Here is a 20,755-nt window from a genome sequence, read left to right as displayed (position 1 = left end):
GGGAATCATTTTTGGTGATTTAACCCCCAATTCCAACCCTTGATGCTGAGTGCCAAGCAGGGAGGTAATGGGTCCCATTTTTATAGTCTTTGGTATGACTTTGTGAACCTTACCAAAATATCTGATTCTGATAAAACTCACATATATTCAATATTACAGGCATTTTTAGACGGATTGCATATTTGGTTTTCGAATTTATTTTTGGAGTTATGTTATATAACTTTTATATTTAGTATGACAGTTGTACCGTCATATTGAGTAAAAAAAACTAACTTGTGTCTTTGCAAACCTTACAAAAGGTCATTATTCTAGTAAAACTAACAAAGATACATTTCTCCAGGTTTATTAGCCATTTTGCATGTGTCGTTTATGAGTTATGTTTAAATAACTGTCAGATTGGATGTGACAGTATACTGTCATAGTGAGTAAAGCCAATATTTTGTATTTGCAAACCTTACAAAAACAACTGTTTCTAGTAAAACACACATGGATACAATATAACAGGCATTTTTAGACACAATGCATGTTTGGTTTTGGAGTTATATTTATATAACTTTCAAATTTAGTATGACAGTTATACTGTCACATTGAGTAAAAAAAACTAACATGTGTCTTTACAAACCTTACAAAATACTTTTTTTTCCAGTAAAACTCACAAAGATACATTTCTCCAGGCATTATTAGCCATTTTGCATGTGTGGTTTAGGAGTTATGTTTAAATAACTTTCCTATCAAATGTTGCGGTTATACTGTCATTATGAGTAAAACCCAGGTTTTGTATTTGTAAACCTTACCAAAATACCTGATTCTGGTCAAACTCACATAGATTCAATATTACAGGCAGTTTAAGACATATTGCAAGTTTGGTTTAGGAGTTTGGTTTTGGAATTATGTTTATATAACTTTCATATTTAGTATGACAGTTATACCATCATATTGAGTAAAAAAAAATAACTTTTGTCTTTACAAACCTTACAAAATATTTTTTTCTAGTAAAACTTACAAAGATACATTTCTCCAGGCATTATTAGCCATTTTGCACGTGTGGTTTAAGAGTTATGTTAAAATAACTGTCATATCAAATGTTGCAGTTATACTGTCATTATGAGTATAACCCAAGTTTTGTATTTGTAAACCTTACCAAAATATCTGATTCTGGTAAAACTCACTTAGATTCAATACTGCAGGCATTTTTAGACGGATTGCAAGTTTGGTTTTGGAGTTATGTTTATTTAACTTTTATATTTAGTATGACAGTTATACTATCATATTAAGTAAAAAACAAAAACTAACTTGTGTCTTTACAAACCTTACAAAATATTTTTTCTTTCCAGTAAAACTCACAAAGATTAATTTCTCCAGGCATTATTAGCCATTTAGCATGTTTGGATTAGGAGAGATAACTGTCAGATTGAATTTGACAGTTATTTTTAAAACTGTCCTAGTGAGTAAAACCAATATTTTGTATTTGCAAAACTTACAAAAACAACTGATTCTTGTAAAACTTACATGGATACAATATTACAGGCATTTTAAGACATAATGCATCTTTGGTTTTGGAGTTATGTTTATATAACTTTTACATTTAGTATGACAGTTAAACTGTCAAATTGAGTAAAAAAAACTAACTTGTGTCATTACAAACCTTACAAAATGTTTTTTTTTCCAGTAAAACTCACAAAAATACATTTCTCCAGTTATTATTAGCCATTTTGCATCTGTGGTTTAAAATGTATGTTTAAATAACAGTCAGATTGAATGTGACAGTATACTGTCATAGTGAGTAAAACCAAAATGTAATAGTTGCAAACCTTACAAAAAAAACTGATTCTAGTAAAACTCACATGGATACAATATTACAGGCATTTTTAGACATAATGCATGTTTGGTTTTGGAGTTATGTTTATATAACTTTTACATTTAGTATGACAGTAATACTGTCATATTGAGTAAAAATATAAAATAACTTGTGTCTTTATAAACCTTACGAATTCTTTTTTTCCGGTAAAACTCACATAGATACATTTCTCCAGGCATTTTTAGCCATTTTGCTTGTGTGGTTTAGTAGTTATGTTTAAATAACTGTCAGATTGAATGTGACAGTATACTGTCATAGTGATTAAAACCAATATTTTGTATTTGCAAACCTTACAAAAACAACTGATTTTAGTAAAACTCACATGGATACAATATTACAGACATTTTTAGACATAATGCATGTTTGGTTTTGGAGTTATATTTATATAACTTTTACATTTAGTATGACAGTTATACTGTCATATTGGGTTAAAAAAAACGAACTTGTGTCTTTACAAACCTTACAAAATATTTTTTTTCCGGTAAAACTCACAAAGATACTTTTCGCCAGGCATTATTAGCCATTTAACATGATTGATTTAGGAGTTATGTTTAAATAACTGTCATATTGAGTGTGGCAGTTATACTGTCATTACGAGTAAAACCTATTTTTTGTATTTGTAAACCATACCAAAATATCTGATTCTGATAAAACTCACATATATTCAATATTACAGGCATTTTTAGACGGATTGCATATTTGGTTTTCGAGTTTATTTTTGGAGTTATGTTATATAACTTTTATAACTTTTATATTTAGTATGACAGTTGTACCGTCATATTGAGTAAAAAAAACTAAATTGTGTCTTTGCAAACCTTACAAAAGGTCATTATTCTAGTAAAACTAACAAAGATACATTTCTCCAGGTTTATTAGCCATTTTGCATGTGTCGTTTATGAGTTATGTTTAAATAACTGTCAGATTGGATGTGACAGTATACTGTCATAGTGAGTAAAGCCAATATTTTGTATTTGCAAACCTTACAAAAACAACTGTTTCTAGTAAAACACACATGGATACAATATAACAGGCATTTTTAGACACAATGCATGTTTGGTTTTGGAGTTATATTTATATAACTTTCAAATTTAGTATGACAGTTATACTGTCACATTGAGTAAAAAAAACTAACTTGTGTCTTTACAAACCTTACAAAAAAAATTTTTTTTCAGTAAAACTCACAAAGATACATTTCTCCAGGCATTATTAGCCATTTTGCATGTGTGGTTTAGGAGTTATGTTTAAATAACTTTCCTATCAAATGTTGCGGTTATACTGTCATTATGAGTAAAACCCAGGTTTTGTATTTGTAAACCTTACCAAAATACCTGATTCTGGTCAAACTCACATAGATTCAATATTACAGGCAGTTTAAGACATATTGCAAGTTTGGTTTAGGAGTTTGGTTTTGGAATTATGTTTATATAACTTTCATATTTAGTATGACAGTTATACCATCATATTGAGTAAAAAAAACTAACTTTTGTCTTTACAAACCTTAAAAAATATTTTTTTTCTAGTAAAACTTACAAAGATACATTTCTCCAGGCATTATTAGCCATTTTGCACGTGTGGTTTAAGAGTTATGTTAAAATAACTGTCATAACAAATGTTGCAGTTATACTGTCATTATGAGTATAACCTAAGTTTTGTATTTGTAAACCGCACCAAAATATCTGATTCTGGTAAAACTCACTTAGATTCAATACTACAGGCATTTTTAGACGGATTGCAAGTTTGGTTTTGGAGTTATGTTTATTTAACTTTTATATTTAGTATGACAGTTATACTATCATATTAAGTAAAAAACAACAACTAACTTGTGTCTTTACAAACCTTACAAAATATTTTTTCTTTCCAGTAAAACTCACAAAGATTAATTTCTCCAGGCATTATTAGCCATTTAGCATGTTTGGATTAGGAGAGATAACTGTCAGATTGAATTTGACAGTTATTTTTAAAACTGTCCTAGTGAGTAAAACCAATATTTTGTATTTGCAAAACTTACAAAAACAACTGATTCTAGTAAAACTTACATGGATACAATATTACAGGCATTTTAAGACATAATGCATCTTTGGTTTTGGAGTTATGTTTGTATAACTTTTACATTTAGTATGACAGTTAAACTGTCAAATTGAGTAAAAAAAACTAACTTGTGTCATTACAAACCTTACAAAATATATTTTTTCCAGTAAAACTCACAAAAATACATTTCTCCAGGCATTATTAGCCATTTTGCATCTGTGGTTTAGAATTTATGTTTAAATAACAGTCGGATTGAATGTGACAGTATACTGTCATAGTAAGTAAAACCAAAATTTTGTATTTGCAAACCTTACAAAAACAACTGATTCTACTAAAACTCACATGGACACAATATTATAAGCATTTTTAGACATAATGAATGTTTGGTTTTGGAGTTATGTTTATATAACTTTTACATTTAGTATGACAGTTATACTGTCATATGGAGCAAAAAAAACAACTAACTTGTGTCTTTACAAACATTACAAAATATATTTTTTTACAGTAAAACACACATTTCTGGCACATTTCTGCAGGCATTAACAGCCATTTAGCATTTGTGGTTTAGGAGTTATGTTTAAATAACTGTCATAATAAAGTTGATTTGATTTGATTTGATATTGCGTGTGGCAGTATACTGTCATTATGAGTAAAACTTAATTTTTGTATTTGTAAACCTTACCAAAATACCTGATTGTAGTAAAACTCACAAAATACAATATTACAGGCATTTTTAGATATAATGCTTGTTTGGTTTTGAAATGATGTTTATATAACTTTCATATTTAGTATGACAGTTATCCTGTCATATTGAGTAAAAAAAACTAACTTGTGTCTTTACAAACCTTACAAAAACATTGTTTTTCCCAGTAAAACTCACAAAGATGCATTACTCCAGTCATTATTAGCCATTTAGCATGTTTGGTTCAGGAGTTATGTTTAAATAACTGTCATTTTGAATGTGGCAGTTATACTGTCATTATGAGTAAAACCAAATGTTTGTATTTGTAAACCTTACCAAAATACCGGATTTTGGTAAAACTCACATAGATTCAATATTACAGGCATTTTTAGACAGATTGCAAGTTTGGTTTTGGAGTTCCATCCATCCATTTTCTATACCGCGTATTCCCTTTTGGGGTCACGGGGGGCGCTGGAGCCTATCTCAGCTACAATCGGGAGGAAGGCGGCTACACCCTGGACAAGACGCCATCTCATCGCAGTTGGAGTTATGTTTATATAACTTTCCTATTTAGTATGACAGTTATATTGTCAAATTGAGTAAAAAATAACAAACTTTTAATTTTACAAACCTAAGAAAATATTTTTTTTCCAGTAAAATTCACAGAGATACATTTTTCCAGGCATTATTAGTCATTTTGCATGTGTGGTTTAGGAGTTTTGTTTAAATAACTGTCAGATTGAATGTGACAGTATATTGTCATAGTGAGTAAAACCAATATTTTGTATTTGCAAACCTTACAAAAACAAGTGATTCTAGTAAAACTCACATGGATTCAATATTACAGGCATTTTAGACGGATTGCAAGTTTGGTCTTGGAGTTATGTTTTTATAACTTTTATATTTAGTAAGACAGTTATACTGTCATATTGAGTAAAAAAAACCTAACTTGTGTTTTTACAAACCTTACAAAATATTTTTTTACAGAAAAATTCACAGACATATATTTCTCGAGGCATTATTATCATTTTGAATTTGTGGTTTAGGAGTTATGTTTCAATAACTGTCAGATTGAATGTGACAGTATACTGTCATAGTGAATAAAACCAATATTTTGTATTTGCAAAACTTACAAAAACAACTGATTCTAGTAATACTCACATAGATGCATCATAGCAGGTATTTTTAGACATAATGCATGTTTGGTTTTGGAGTTATGTTTATATAACTTTCATATTAAGTATGACAGTTATACAATCATATAGAGTAAAAAAAAATAATTTGTGTCTTTACAAACCTTACAAAATATTTGTTTACAGTAAAACTCACAAATATACATTTCCCCAGGCATTATTAGCCATTTAGCATGTTTGGTTTAGGAGTTATGTTTAAATAACTGTCATATTGAGCGTGGCAGTGATACTGTCATTATGAGTAAAACCTAATTTTTGTATTTGTAAACCTTACCAAAATACTTGATTCTAGTAAAACTCACACAATTTCAATATTACAGGCATTTTTTGACTGATTGCATGTTTTGTTTTGGAGTTATGTTTATATAACTTTCATATTTAGTATAACAGTAACTAACTTGTGTCTTTATAAACCTTACAAAATGTTTTCTTTCCAGTAAAACTTACAAATATACCTTTCTCGAGGCATTATTAGCTATTTAGCATGTTTGGTTTAGGAGTTCTGTTTAAATAATTGTCATTTTGAAAGTGGCAGTTATATTGTCATTATGAGTAAAACCTTAATTTTTGTATTTGTAAACCTTACCAACATAAGAGATTCTGATAATACTCACGTATATAAAATATTACAGGCATTATTAGACATAATGCATGTTTAATTTTGTATTTATGTGTAAAAAACTTTCATATTTAGTATGACAGCTATACTGTCATATTAAATTAAAAAAAAACATCTTGTGTCTTTGCAAACCTTACAAAATATGATTTTTCTAGTAAAACTAACCAAGATATAAGTCTCCAGGCATTATTAGACATTTTTCATGTTTGGTGTAGGAATTATGTTGGAAAAACATTTTTTTTTTTTTTCTTCCCATTATCTCAGGATTTTAAGAATATTACTGTCATATTGAGTAAAAAACTACTTTTAGTGTTTTCAAGCGTTAAAAAAAGCATATGTTTCGAGTAAAACTCACAAGGATGCATTGTTTTAGGCTTTATTAGCCTTTTTGCAAGTGTGGTTGGGAAGTTATGTTTAAATAACTGTCAAATTGAATGTAGCAGTTATACTGTCATTATGAGATAAAAACCTAATTTTTGTATTTGTAAACCTTACCAATTTACCTGATTCTGGTAAAACTCACATAGATACAAAATTACAGGCATTTTTAGACATAATGCATGTTCAGTTTTGGAGTTATGTTTATATAACATTCATATTTGGTATGACAGTTACATTGTCATATTGAAAAAAAAAAAAAAAAAAAAAACTTGCATCGTTGCAAGCCTTACAAAAGATACTTTTTCTAGGAAAACTAACAAAGATACACGTCTCCAGGCATTATTAGACATTTTGCATGTTTGGTGTAGGAATTATGTTGAAAAACATTTTTATTGCTTTTTTCGCATTATCTCAGGATTTTAAGAACATTACTGTCATATTGAGTAAAAACCTACTTTTTGTGTTTGCAAGCCTTAAAATAGCATATGTTTCGAATAAAACTCACAAAAATGCATTGTTTTCGGCATTATTGGCCTATTTGCATGTGTTATAATGAAGTTATGTTAAAATAAGGGTCAAATTTAATTTTGCAGTTATACTCTCATTATGACAAAAATCAAATTTTTGTATTTTTAAGCCTTACCAAATTACCTTATTCTGGTTAAACTCACATAAATACAATATTAGAGGCATTTTTAGACATAATGCATGTTCAGTTTTGGAGTTATGTTTATATAACTTTCATATTTAGTATGACAGTTATACTGTCATTATGAATTAAAAAAAAACTAACTTGCGTCAGGCAAAACTTACAAAATATAATTTTTCTAGTGAAAAAATACAAGGATACATGTCTCGAGGCATTTTTAGACATGTTGCATGTTTGGTGTAGGAATTATGTTGAAAAACATTTTTATTGCTTTTTTTGCATTAACTCAGGATTTTAAGAATATTACTGTCAAATTATGTAAAAAAACTACTTATTGTGTTTGCAAGCCTTAAAATAGCATATGTTTCGAGTAAAACTCTCAAAGATGCATTGTTTTAGGCTTTATTAGCCTTTTTGCATGTGTTGTTAGGAAGTTATGTATAAATAACTGTCAAATATAATATAGCAGTTATCTGTCATTATGAGTAAACCCTAATTTTTGTATTTGTACACCTTACCAAATTACCTGATTCTTATAAAACTCAAATAGATACAATATTTAAGGCTTTTTTCAGACATAATGCATGTTCAGTTTTGGAGTTATGTTTATTTAACTTTTATATTTGGTATGACAGTTATACTGTCATTATGAATTAAAAAAAACTAACTTGCGTATTTGCAAAACTTACAAAATGTCATTTTTCTAGTAAAACTAACAAAGATACATGTCTCCAGGCATTATTAGACATTCTGCATGTTTGGTGTAGGAATTATGTTGAAAAACATTTTTATTGCTTATTTCGCATTATCTCAGGATTTTAAGAACATTACTGTCATATTGAGTAAAATCCTACTTTTTGTGTTTGCAAGTCCTAAAATAGCATATGTTTCGAGTAAAACTCACAAGGATGCATTGTTTTAGCCTTTATTAGCCTATTTGCATGTGTTATTATGAAGGTATGTTTAAATAACTGTCAAATTGAATGTAACAGTTATAGTGTCATTATGAGAAAAACCCAATTTTTGTATTTGTAAACCTCACCAAATTACCTGATTCTGGTAAAACTCACATAGATACAACATTTTAGAAATTTTTAGACATAATGCATGTTCATTTTTGGAGTTATGTTTATATAACTTATATATATTTATATAACTAGTTTGACAGTTATACTCTCATATTGAATTAAAAAAAACTATTTTGCGTGTTTGCAAAACTTACAAAAGATAATTTTTCTAGTAAAACTAACAAAGATACATGTCTTCAGGCATTATTAGACATGTTGCATGTTTGGTGTAGGAATTATGTTGAAAAACATTTTTATTACTTTTTTCGCATTATCTCAGGATTTTAAGAACATTACTGGCATATTGAGTAAACAACTACTATGACAGTATACTGTCACATTCAATCTGACTGTTATTTAAACATAACTCCTAAACCATGCATGCAAAATGTCTAATAATGCATGGAGAAATGTATCTTTGTAAGTTTTACTGGAAAATAATAGTTTGTAAGGTTTGTAAAGGCACATGTTAGCTTTTTTTTTTACTCAATTTGACAGTATAACTGTCATACTAAATATGAAAGTTGAATAAATATAACACCAAAACCAAACTTGCAATCCGTCTAAAAATGCCTGTACTATTGAATCTATGTGAGTTTTACCAGAATCAGGTATTTTGGTAAGTTTTACAAATACAAAAATTGGGTTTTACTCATAATGACAGTATAACTGCCCTATTCAAAATAACAGTTATTTAAACATAACTCCTAAAACAAATATGCTGAATGGCTAATAATGCCTGGAGAAATTAATGTTTGTGAGTTTTACTAGAAAAAAATATTTTGTAAGGTTTGTAAGGACAAAAGTTAGTTTTTTTTTACTCAATATGATGGTATAACTGTCATACTAAAAATGAAAGTTATATAAACTTAATTCCAAAACCAAACTTCTAAACCATACTTGCAATCCGTCTTAAACTTTCTGTAATATTGAATCTATGTGAGTTTTACCAGAATCAGGTATTTTGGGAAGGTTTACAAATACAAAACTTGGGTTGTACTCATAGTGACAGTATAACTGCAACATTTGATATGACAGTTATTTAAACATGACTCCTAAAACAAACAAGATAAATGCTTAATAATACCTGGAGAAATGTATCTTTGAGAGTTTTACTGGAAAATAATAATTTGTAAGGTTTATAAAGACACAAGTTTTTTTTATTTTATTTAATATGATGGTATAGCTGTCATACTAAATATGAAAGTTATATAAACATAACTGCAAAACCAAAATGCATTATGTCTAAAAATGCCTGTAATATTGGAGTTTTACCAGAATCAGGTATTTTGGTAAGGTTGACAAATACAAAAATTAGGTTTTACTCATAATGACAGTACAACTGCCACATTCAATATGACAATTATCTAAACATAACTCCAAAACCAACAATGCATTATGTCTAAAAATGCCTATAATTTTGTATCCACGTGAGTTTTACTATAGAATCAGTTGTTTTTTGTAAGGTTTACAAATACAAAATATTAGTTTTACTCATAATGTCATTATACTGTCACAATCAATCCGACAAAATAGCTATCAATGCTTAGAGGAATGTATCTTTGTGAATTTTACTGGAAAAAAATATTTTGTAAGGTTTGTAAAGACACAAGTTAGTTTTTTTACTCAATTTAAGAGTATAGCTGTCATACTAAATATGAACGTTTTATAAAGATAACTCCAAAACCAAACATGCAATCCGTCTAAAAATGTCTGTAATATTTATTATATGTGAGTTTTATCAGAATCAGGTATTTTGGTAAGGTTTACAAATACAAAATATGGGTTTTACTCATTGTGACAGTATAATTGCCACACTTAATATGACAGTTATTTAAACAAAACTCCTAAAAAACAAATGCAAAATGACTAATAATGCCTAGAGAAATGTATATTTGTGAATTTTAATGGAAAACAATATTTTGTAAGGTTTGTAAAGATACAAATTAGGTGTTTTTTTTACTCAATATATGTATAACTGTCATACTAAATATGAAAGTTATAAAAACATAACTCGAAAACAAAACTTACTTTGTGTCTAAAAATTCCTGTAATATTGTATCTATGTGGGTTTTACCATAATCAGGTATTTTGGTAAGGTTTACAAATACAAAAAATAGGTTTTACACATAATGACAGTATAACTGCTACACTCAAAATAACAGTTATTTAAACATAACTCCTAAACCAAACATGATAAATGGCTAATAATGCCTGGGGAAATGTATCTTTATGAGTTTAACTGGGGAAAAAAAACATTTTGTAAGGTTTGTAAAGACACAAGTTATTTTTTTTTACTCAATATGACAGTGTAAATGTCGTACTAAATATGAAAGTTATATAAACATAACTCCAAAACCAAACATGCAATCTGTATAAAAATGCCTGTAATATTGAATCTATGTGAGTTTTACTAGAATCAAGTATTTTGTTAAGGTTTACAAATAAAAAAATTAGGTTTTACTCACTATGACAGTATACTGTCACATTCAATCTGACAATTATTTAAACATAACTCCTAAACCACACATGCAAAATGACAAATAATGCCTGGAAAAATGTATCTTTGTAAGTTTTAATGGGGAAAAAAATAGTTTGTAAGGTTTGTAAAGACACAAGTTAGTTTTTTTTACTCAATATGACAGTGTAACTGTCGTAGTAATATGAAAGTTAAATAAACATAAGTACAAAACCAAACTTGTAATCGGTCAAAAAATGCTTGTAATATTGAATCTATGTGAGTTTTACCAGAATCAGATATTTTGGTAAGGTTTACAAATACAAAATTTGGGTTTTACTCATAATGACAGTATAACTGCCATATTCAAAATGACAGTTATGTAAACATAACTCCGCAACCACACATGCAAAATGGCTAATAATTCATGGTGAAATGTATTTTTGTTAGTTTTACTGGGAAAAAAAAATATTTTGTAAGGTTTGTAATGACACAAGTTAGTTGTTTTTTTTACTCAATAAGACAGTATAACTGTCATACTAAATTTGAAAGTTGTATAAACATAACTCCTAAACCAAACATGCATTATGTCTAAAAATGCATATAGTATTGTATCCATGTGAGTTTCACTAGAAACAGTTGTTTTGGTAAGGTTTGCAAATACAAAATATTGGCTTTACTCACTATGACAGTATACTGTCACATTCAATCTGACAGTTATTTAAACATAACTCATAAACGACACATGCAAAATGGCTAATAAACCTGGAGAAATGTATCTTTGTTAGTTTTACTAGAATAATGATATTTTTTAAGGTTTGCAAAAACACAAGTGAGTTTTTTTTACTCAATATGACGGTATAACTGTCATACTAAATATAAAAGTTGTATAAACATAACTCCAAATCAAACCCGAAAACCAAAAATGCAATGCGTATAAAAATGGCTGTATTATTGAATCTATGTGAGTTTTACTAGAATCAGGTATTTTGGTAAGGTTTACAAATACAAAAATTAGGTTTTACTTATAATGACACTATAACTGCCACACTCAATATGACAGTTATTTAATCATAACTCCTAAACCAAACATGCTAAATGGCTAATAATGCCTGGATAAAGTATCTTTGTGAGTTTTACTGGAAAACAATATTTTGTAAGGTTTGTAAAGACACAAGTTAGTTTTTTTTTTACTCAATATGACAGTATGACTGTCACACAAAATGTAAAAGTTATATAAACATAACTCCAAATCCAAACATGTGTCTAAAAATGCCTGTAATATTGAATATGTATGAGTTTTACTACAATCAGGTATTTTGGTAAGGTTTACTAATTCAAAAATTAGGTTTTACTCACAATGACAGTGTACCCGCCATATTCAAAATGACAGTTACCAAACATGCTCAATGGCTAATAATGCCTGGAAAAAATGTATCTATGTGAGTTTCACTCGAAATAAATAATTTGTAAGGTTTATAAAGACACAAGTTTGTTTTTTTTACTCAATATGATGGTATAGCTGTCATACTAAATATGAAAGTTATATAAACATAACTTCAAAACCAAACATGCAATCAGTCTAAAAATGCCTGTAATATTGAATCTATGTGAGTTTAACTAGAATCAGTTGTTTTTGCAAACACAAAATATTGGTTTTACTCACTATGACAGTATACTGTCATATTAAATATGAAAGTTATAGAAACATAACTGTAAAACCAAACATGCATTATGTCTAAAAATGACTGTAATATTGTATCTATGTGAGTTTTACCAGAATCAGGTATTTTGGTAAGGTTAACATAAACAAAAATTAGGTTTTACTTATAATGACAGTATAACTGCTCCATTCAATTTGACAGTTATTTAAACTGAACTCCTAAACCACACATGCAAAAAGGCTAATAATGCCTAAAACAATGCAAAATTGTGAAATTTACTCGAAACATCTGCTTTTTTAAGGCTTGAAAATACAAAAAGTAGTTTTTTACTCAATATAACAGTAATGTTCTTAAAATCCTGAGATAATGCGAAAAAAGCAATAACAATATATTCACACATAATTCCTAAACCGAACATGCAAAATGTCTAAAAAGGCCATTTATATCGAATCCATGTGAGTTTTACTAGAATCAGTTGTTTTTTTAAGGGTTGTAAAAACAAAAAATAAGTTTTGTCACTATGACAGTATACTGTCACACTCAATATGACAGTTATTTAAACATAACTCCTAAACCACACATGAAAAATGGCTAATAATGCCTGACATAATGCATCTGGGGAGTTTTACTCGAAATATATGCTTTTTTAGCTCTTGCAAACACAAAAAGTAGTTGTTTATTCAATATGACAGTAATGTTCTTAAAATCCTGAGATATTGCGAAAAAAGCAATACAAATGTATTTAAACATAACTCCTAAACAACATATGCTAAATGGCTAATAATGCCTGGGGAAATGTATCTTTGTGAGTTGTACTGGACACAAATATTTTGTAAGGTTTGTAAAGACACATTTTTTTTTTTACTCAATATGATTGTATAACTGTCATACTAAATATGAAAGTTATATAAACAAAACTCCAAAACAAAACATGCCTTATGTCTAAAAATGCTTGAATTTTGAATCTATGTGAGTTTTTCTAGAAACAGGTATTTTGGTAAGGTTTACAAATACAAAAATTAGGTTTCACTCATAATGACAGTGTAACTGCCACATTCAAAATGACGGTTATTTAAACATAACTCCTCAACAAAACATGCTAAATGAATAATTATGCCTGGAGAAAGGTATCTTTGTGAGTTTTACTGGAAAAAAAATATTTTGTAAGGTTTGTAAAGACACAAGTTAGTTTTTTCAACTCAAAAAGAAAGTATAACTGTAATACTAAATGCCAAAGTTATATAAACATAACTCCAAAACCAAACATGCATTATGTCTAAAAATGCCTGCAATGATGTATCTATGTGAGTATTACTAGAATCAGTTGTTTTTGTATGTTTTGCAAAAACAAAATATTGGTTTTACTCACTATGACAGTATACTGTCACATTCAATCTGACAGTTATTTAAACATAACTCCTAAACCACAAATTCAAAATGACTAATATTGCCTCGAGAAATATATCTCTGTGAATTTTTCTGGAAAAAAATATTTTGTAGGGTTTGTAAAAACACAAGTTAGATTTTTTTTACTCAATATGACAGTATAAATATGAAAGTTATAAAAACATAACTCCAAGACCAAACTTGCAATCCGTCTAAAATGCCTATAATATTGAATCTATGTGAGTTTTACCAGAATCAGGTATTTTGGTAAGGTTTACAAATACAAAAAATAGGTTTCACTCATAATGACAGTATAACTGCCAAATTCAAAATGACGGTTATTTAAACATAACTCCTCAACAAAACATGCTAAATGGCTAATTATGCCTGGAGAAAGGTATCTTTGTGAGTTTTACTGGAAACATTTTTTTTTGTAAGGTTTGTTAAGACACCAGTTAGTTTTTTTTTTACTCAAACTGACAGTATAACTGTCATACTAAATGTAAAAAATATATTAACCTAACTCCAAAACCAAACATGCATTATATCTAAAAATGCCTGTAACATTGTATCCATGTGAGTTTTACTAGAATCAGTTGTTTTTGTAAGGTTTGCAAATACAAAATATTGGTTTTACCCACTATGATAGTATAATTGCCACATTCAATCTGACAGTTATTTAATTATAACTCCCAAACCACACATACAAAATGACTAATAATGCCTGGAGAAATACATCTTTGCGAGTTTTACTGGAAAAAAATATTTTTTTAAGTTTGTAAAAACACAAGTTAGTTTGTTTTTACTCAATATGACAGTATAACTGTCATACTAAATATGAAAGTTAAATAAACATAACTCCAAAACTAAACTTGCATTATGTCTAAAAATGCCTGTTATATTGTATCTATGTGAGTTTAACCAGAATCAGGTATTTTGGTAAGGTTTACATATACAAAAAATAGGTTTTACTCATAATGACAGTATAACTGCCACATTCAATAAGAGAGTTATGTAAACATAACTCCTAAACCACACATGCATAATGGTTAATAATAACTAAAAAATAGTTTTTTTTTTACTCATTATGACAGTTATACTGTCATATTAAATGTGAAAGTTATATAAATATTACTCCAAAACCAAACATGCATTATGTCTAAAAATGCCTGTAATATTGTATCCATGTGAGTTTTACTAGAATCAGTTGTTTTTGTAAGTTTTTCAAATACAAAATACCCGTTTTACTCACTATGACAGTATACTCTCACATTCAATATGACAGTTATTTAAACATAACTTCTAAACCACACATGCAAATTGGTTAATAATGCCTGGAGAAATGTATTTTTGTGAGTTTACTGTGAAAAAAATTATTTTGTAAGGTTTGTAAAGAAACAAGTTAGTTTTTTCAACTAAAAAATAAAGTATAACTGTAATACTAAATGTCAAAGTTACATAAACATAACTCCAAAACCAAACATGCATTATGTCTAAAAATGCCTGCAATGATGTATCTATGTGAGTATTACTAGAATTAGTTGTTTTTGTAAGTTTTGCAAATACAAATAATTGGTTTTACTCACTATGACAGTATACTGTCACATTCAATCTGACAGTTATTGAAACAAAACTCCTAAACCACAAATTCAAAATGACTAATAATGCCTCGAGAAATATATCTCTGTGAATTTTTCTGGAAAAAAATATTTTGTAAGGTTTGTAAAAACACAAGTTAGTTTTTTTTCACTCAATATGACAGTATAACTGTCATACTAAATATGAAAGTTATAAAAACGTAACTCCAAGACCAAACTTGCAATCCGTCTAAAATGCCTATAATATTGAATCTATGTGAGTTTTACCAGAATCAGGTATTTTGGTAAGGTTTACAAATACAAAAAATAGGTTTCACTCATAATGACAGTATAACTGCCACATTCAAAATGACGGTTATTTAAACATAACTCCTCAACAAAACATGATAAATGGCTAATTATGCATGGAGAAAGGTATCTTTGTGAGTTTTACTGGAAAAAAATATTTTGTAAGGTTTGTAAAGACACCAGTTAGTTTTTTTTTATTCAATATGACAGTATAACTGTCATACTAAATATGAAAGTTATAAAAACGTAACTCCAAGACCAAACTTGCAATCCGTCTAAAATGCCTATAATATTGTATCCATGTGACTTTTACTAGAATCAGTTGTTTTTGTAAGGTTTGCAAATACAAAATATTGGTTTTACCCACTATGACAGTATAACTGCCACATTCAATCTGACAGTTATTTCAACATAACTCCCAAACCACACATACAAAACGACTAATAATGCCTGGAGAAATGTATCTTTGCGAGTTTTACTGGAAAAAAATATTTTTTTAAGTTTGTAAAAACACAAGTTAGTTTTTTTTTTACTCAATATGACAGTATAACTGTCATACTAAATATGGAAGTTAAATAAACATAACTCCAAAACTAAACTTGCAGTCCATCTAAAAATGCCTGTAATATTGAATATCTGTGAGTTTTACCAGAATCAGGTATTTTGGTAAGGTTTACAAATACAAAAATTAGGTTTTACTCATAATTACAGTATAACTGCCACATTCAAAATGACAGTTATTTAAACATAACTCCTAAACCAAACATGCTAAATGGCTAATAATGCCTAGAGAAAGGAATCTTTGTGACTTTTATGGAAAAAAATAATTTGTAAGGTTTATAAAGACACAAGTTAGTTTTTTTTACTCAATATGATGGTATAACTGTCATACTAAATGTAAAAGTTATATAAACATAACTCCAAAACCAAACATGCATTATGTCTAAAAATGTCTGTTATATTGTATCTATGTGAGTTTAACCAGAATCAGGTATTTTGGTATGGTTTACATATACAAAAATTAGGTTTTACTCAAAATGACAGTATAACTGCCACACTCAATATGACAGTTATGTAAACATAACTCCTAAACCACACATGCAAAATGGTTAATAATGCCTGAAAAAATAGGTTTTTTTTTTACTCATTATGACAGTTATACTGTCATATTAAATGTGAAAGTTATATAAATATTACTCCAAAACCAAACATGCATTATGTCTAAAAATGCCTGTAATATTGTATCCATGTGAGTTTTACTAGAATCAGTTGTTTTTGTAAGTTTTTCAAATACAAAATATTGGTTTTACTCACTATGACAGTATACTGTCACATTCAATCTGACAGTTTTTTTAAACATAACTACTAAACCACACATGCAAAATGGCTAATAATGCCTGGAGAAATGTATCTTTGTGAGTTTTACCGGAAAAAAATATTTTGTAAGGTTTGTAAAGAAACAAGTACATTTTTGTTACTTAATATGACAGTCTAACTGTCATACTAAATATTAAAGTTATATAAACATAACTCCAAAACCAAACATGCATTATGTCTAAAAATGGCTGTAATTTTGTATCCATGTGAGTTTTACTAGATTTAGTTGTTTTTGTAAGTTTTGCAAATACAAAATATTGTTTTTTACTCACTATGACATATACATTTATATATATATAGATAGGCTACAGCGACCCCCGCGACCCCAAAGGGAATAAGCGGTAGAAAATGGATGGATGGATGGATATATATATATATATATATATATATATATATTTATATATATATATATATATGGGGCTGAAGTTGCTGAGGTAGTTAAAAAGCTCCTCGGTGGCAAGGCCCCGGGGGTAGATGAGATCCGCCCGGAGTTCCTTAAGTTTCTGGATGCTGTGGGGCTGTCTTGGTTGACCAGACTCTGCAGCATCGCGTGGACATCGGGGGTGGTACCTCTGGATTGGCAGACCGGGGTGGTGGTTCCTCTCTTTAAGAAGGGGAACCGGAGGGTGTGCTCTAACTATCGTGGGATCACACTCCTCAGCCTTCCCGGTAAGGTCTATTCAGGTGTACTGGAGAGGAGGCTACGCCGGATAGTCGAACCTCGGATTCAGGAGGAACAGTGTGGTTTTCGTCCTGGTCGTGTAAGTGTGGACCAGCTCTATACTCTCGGCAGGGTCTTTGAGGGTGCATGGGAGTTTGCCCAACCAGTCTACATGTGTTTTCTGGACTTGGAGAAGGCATTCGACCGTGTCCCTCGGGAAGTCCTGTGGGGAGTGCTCAGAGAGTATGGGGTATCGGACTGTCTGATTGTGGCAGTCCGCTCCCTGTATGCTCAGTGCCAGAGCTTGGTCCGCATTGCCGGCAGTAAGTCGGACACGTTTTCAGTGAGGGTTGGACTCCGCCAAGGCTGCCCTTTGTCACCGATTCTGTTCATAACTTTTATGGACAGAATTTCTCGGCGCAGTCAAGGCGTTGAGGGGATCTGGTTTGGTGGCTGCAGGATTAGGTCTCTGCTTTTTGCAGATGATGTGGTCCTGATGGCTTCATCTGGCCAGGATCTTCAGCTCTCACTGGATCGGTTCGCAGCCGAGTGTGAAGCGACTGGGATGAGAATCAGCACCTCCAAGTCCGAGTCCATGGTTCTCGCCCGGAAAAGGGTGGAGTGCCATCTCCGGGTTGGGGAGGAGATCTTGCCCCAAATGGAGGAGTTCAAGTACCTCGGAGTCTTGTTCACGAGTGAGGGAAGAGTGGATCGTGAGATCGACAGGCGGATCGGTGCGGCGTCTTCAGTAATGCGGACGCTGTATCGATCCGTTGTGGTGAAGAAGGAGCTGAGCCGGAAGGCAAAGCTCTCAATTTACCGGTCGATCTACGTTCCCATCCTCACCTATGGTCATGAGCTTTGGGTTATGACCGAAAAGACAAGATCACGGGTACAAGCGGCCGAAATGAGTTTCCTCCGCCGGGTGGCGGGGCTCTCCCTTAGAGATAGGGTGAGAAGCTCTGCCATCCGGGGGGAGCTCAAAGTAAAGCCGCTGCTCCTCCACATCGAGAGGAGCCAGATGAGGTGGTTCGGGCATCTGGTCAGGATGCCACCCGAACGCCTCCCTAGGGAGGTGTTTAGGGCACGTCCGACCGGTAGGAGGCCGCGGGGAAGACCCAGGACACGTTGGGAAGACTATGTCTCCCGGCTGGCCTGGGAACGCCTCGGGGTCCCACAGGAAGAGCTGGACAAGTGGCTGGGGAGAGGGAAGTCTGGGCTTCCCTGCTTAGGCTGCTGCCCCCGCGACCCGACCTCGGATAAGCGGAAGAAGATGGATGGATGGATATATATATATATATAAATACATATATATATATATATATATATATATATATATATATATATATATATATATATATATATATATATATATATGTATGTATATATATATATATATATATATATATATATATATATATATATATATATATATATATATATATATGTATGTATAATTCAAGTATTTCTTTTATTTATATATATATATATATATATATATATATATTTATATATATATATATATATATATATATATATAAATAAAATAAGTACTTGAATTTCAGTGTTCATTTATTTACACATCTACACACACATAACACTCATCTACTCATTGTTGAGTTAAGGGTTGAATTGTCCATCCTTGTTCTATTCTCTGTCACTATTTTTCTAACCATGCTGAACACCCTTTCGCAGGTACCCAGAAGGGTTTCGAGTACCACCAAAAAAACGGAATCTCTGAAGACACTATAAAAATCTGTGTTAAAGGTGTACAAATACTGTTCTTATAATAAGCATGTTATTGTTTACAAATGAGGGTTAAGAGTTCAGTACTAAAAAAAAAAAAAAGAATGTGGCTTAAGTACAGTTTTTTAATTGAGCTGCTGCATTTTTTGGTTGGGTTGTTTATTTATTTTGAGTAACTTCTACATTTCTAAAAGGGGAGGAATGTAATAGAGTGATCTATGTTTGTCTATTGCCATCTCCTGGTGAATGTTGGCTATAGCGTACTGGGGTTTCTTTTTGGTTGGCCAACGATTTACGTGGTGTTGCGCACCGGACGTCAAGTGTGTGAGTCTGTTCTGAAGTCTACAGTAAAGAGATGTACTTCATCACCTCCCCTGGTTATTGCCTCCAACTCAATATATTACAACAACATTGCTGTTTACGGCAGACACACTGCTTTACGGTAGAATAAAACATAACTGCTGTTGTTGTGTGTTGTTACCGCGCTGGGAGGACGTTAATGAAACTGCCTAACAATAAACCCACATAAAAAACCAAGAACTCGCCCTCGATCATTCTACAGTTATAACGTGTTTGGGTAGGCACGCTGTTTATATTGTGGGAAAGCGGATGTGAAAACAGGCTGTTGACATGTCACTCAGGTCCCCATGTCTTTACAAACCTAACAAACATTTTTTTTCCAGTAAAACTCAGAAAGATACATTTCTCCAGGCATTATTAGCCATTTTGAATTTGTCGTTTAGGAGTTATGTTTAAAAAACTGTCATATTGAGTGTGGCAGTTATACTGTCATTATGAGTAAAACCTAATTTTTGTATTTGTAAACCTTACCAAAATACCATATTCTAGTAGAACTCACATAGATTCCATATTATTATTTTAGACGGATTGCATGTTTGGTTTTGGAGTTATGTTTATATAACTTTCATATTTAGTATGACAGTTATACTGTCATATTAAGTAAAACAAAACTAATATGTGTCTTTAAAAACCTTACAAAAGATGTTTTTCCAGTAAAACTCACAAAGATACATTCCTCCAGGCATTATTAACCAATTTGCATGTTTGGTTTAGGAGTTATGTTTAAATAACTGTCAGAT

This window comes from Nerophis lumbriciformis, linkage group LG37 (genome assembly GCF_033978685.3).
Source record: "Nerophis lumbriciformis linkage group LG37, RoL_Nlum_v2.1, whole genome shotgun sequence".
In the NCBI taxonomy this organism is placed as follows: Eukaryota; Metazoa; Chordata; class Actinopteri; order Syngnathiformes; family Syngnathidae; genus Nerophis; species Nerophis lumbriciformis.
This window is presented reverse-complemented; position numbering follows the sequence as displayed.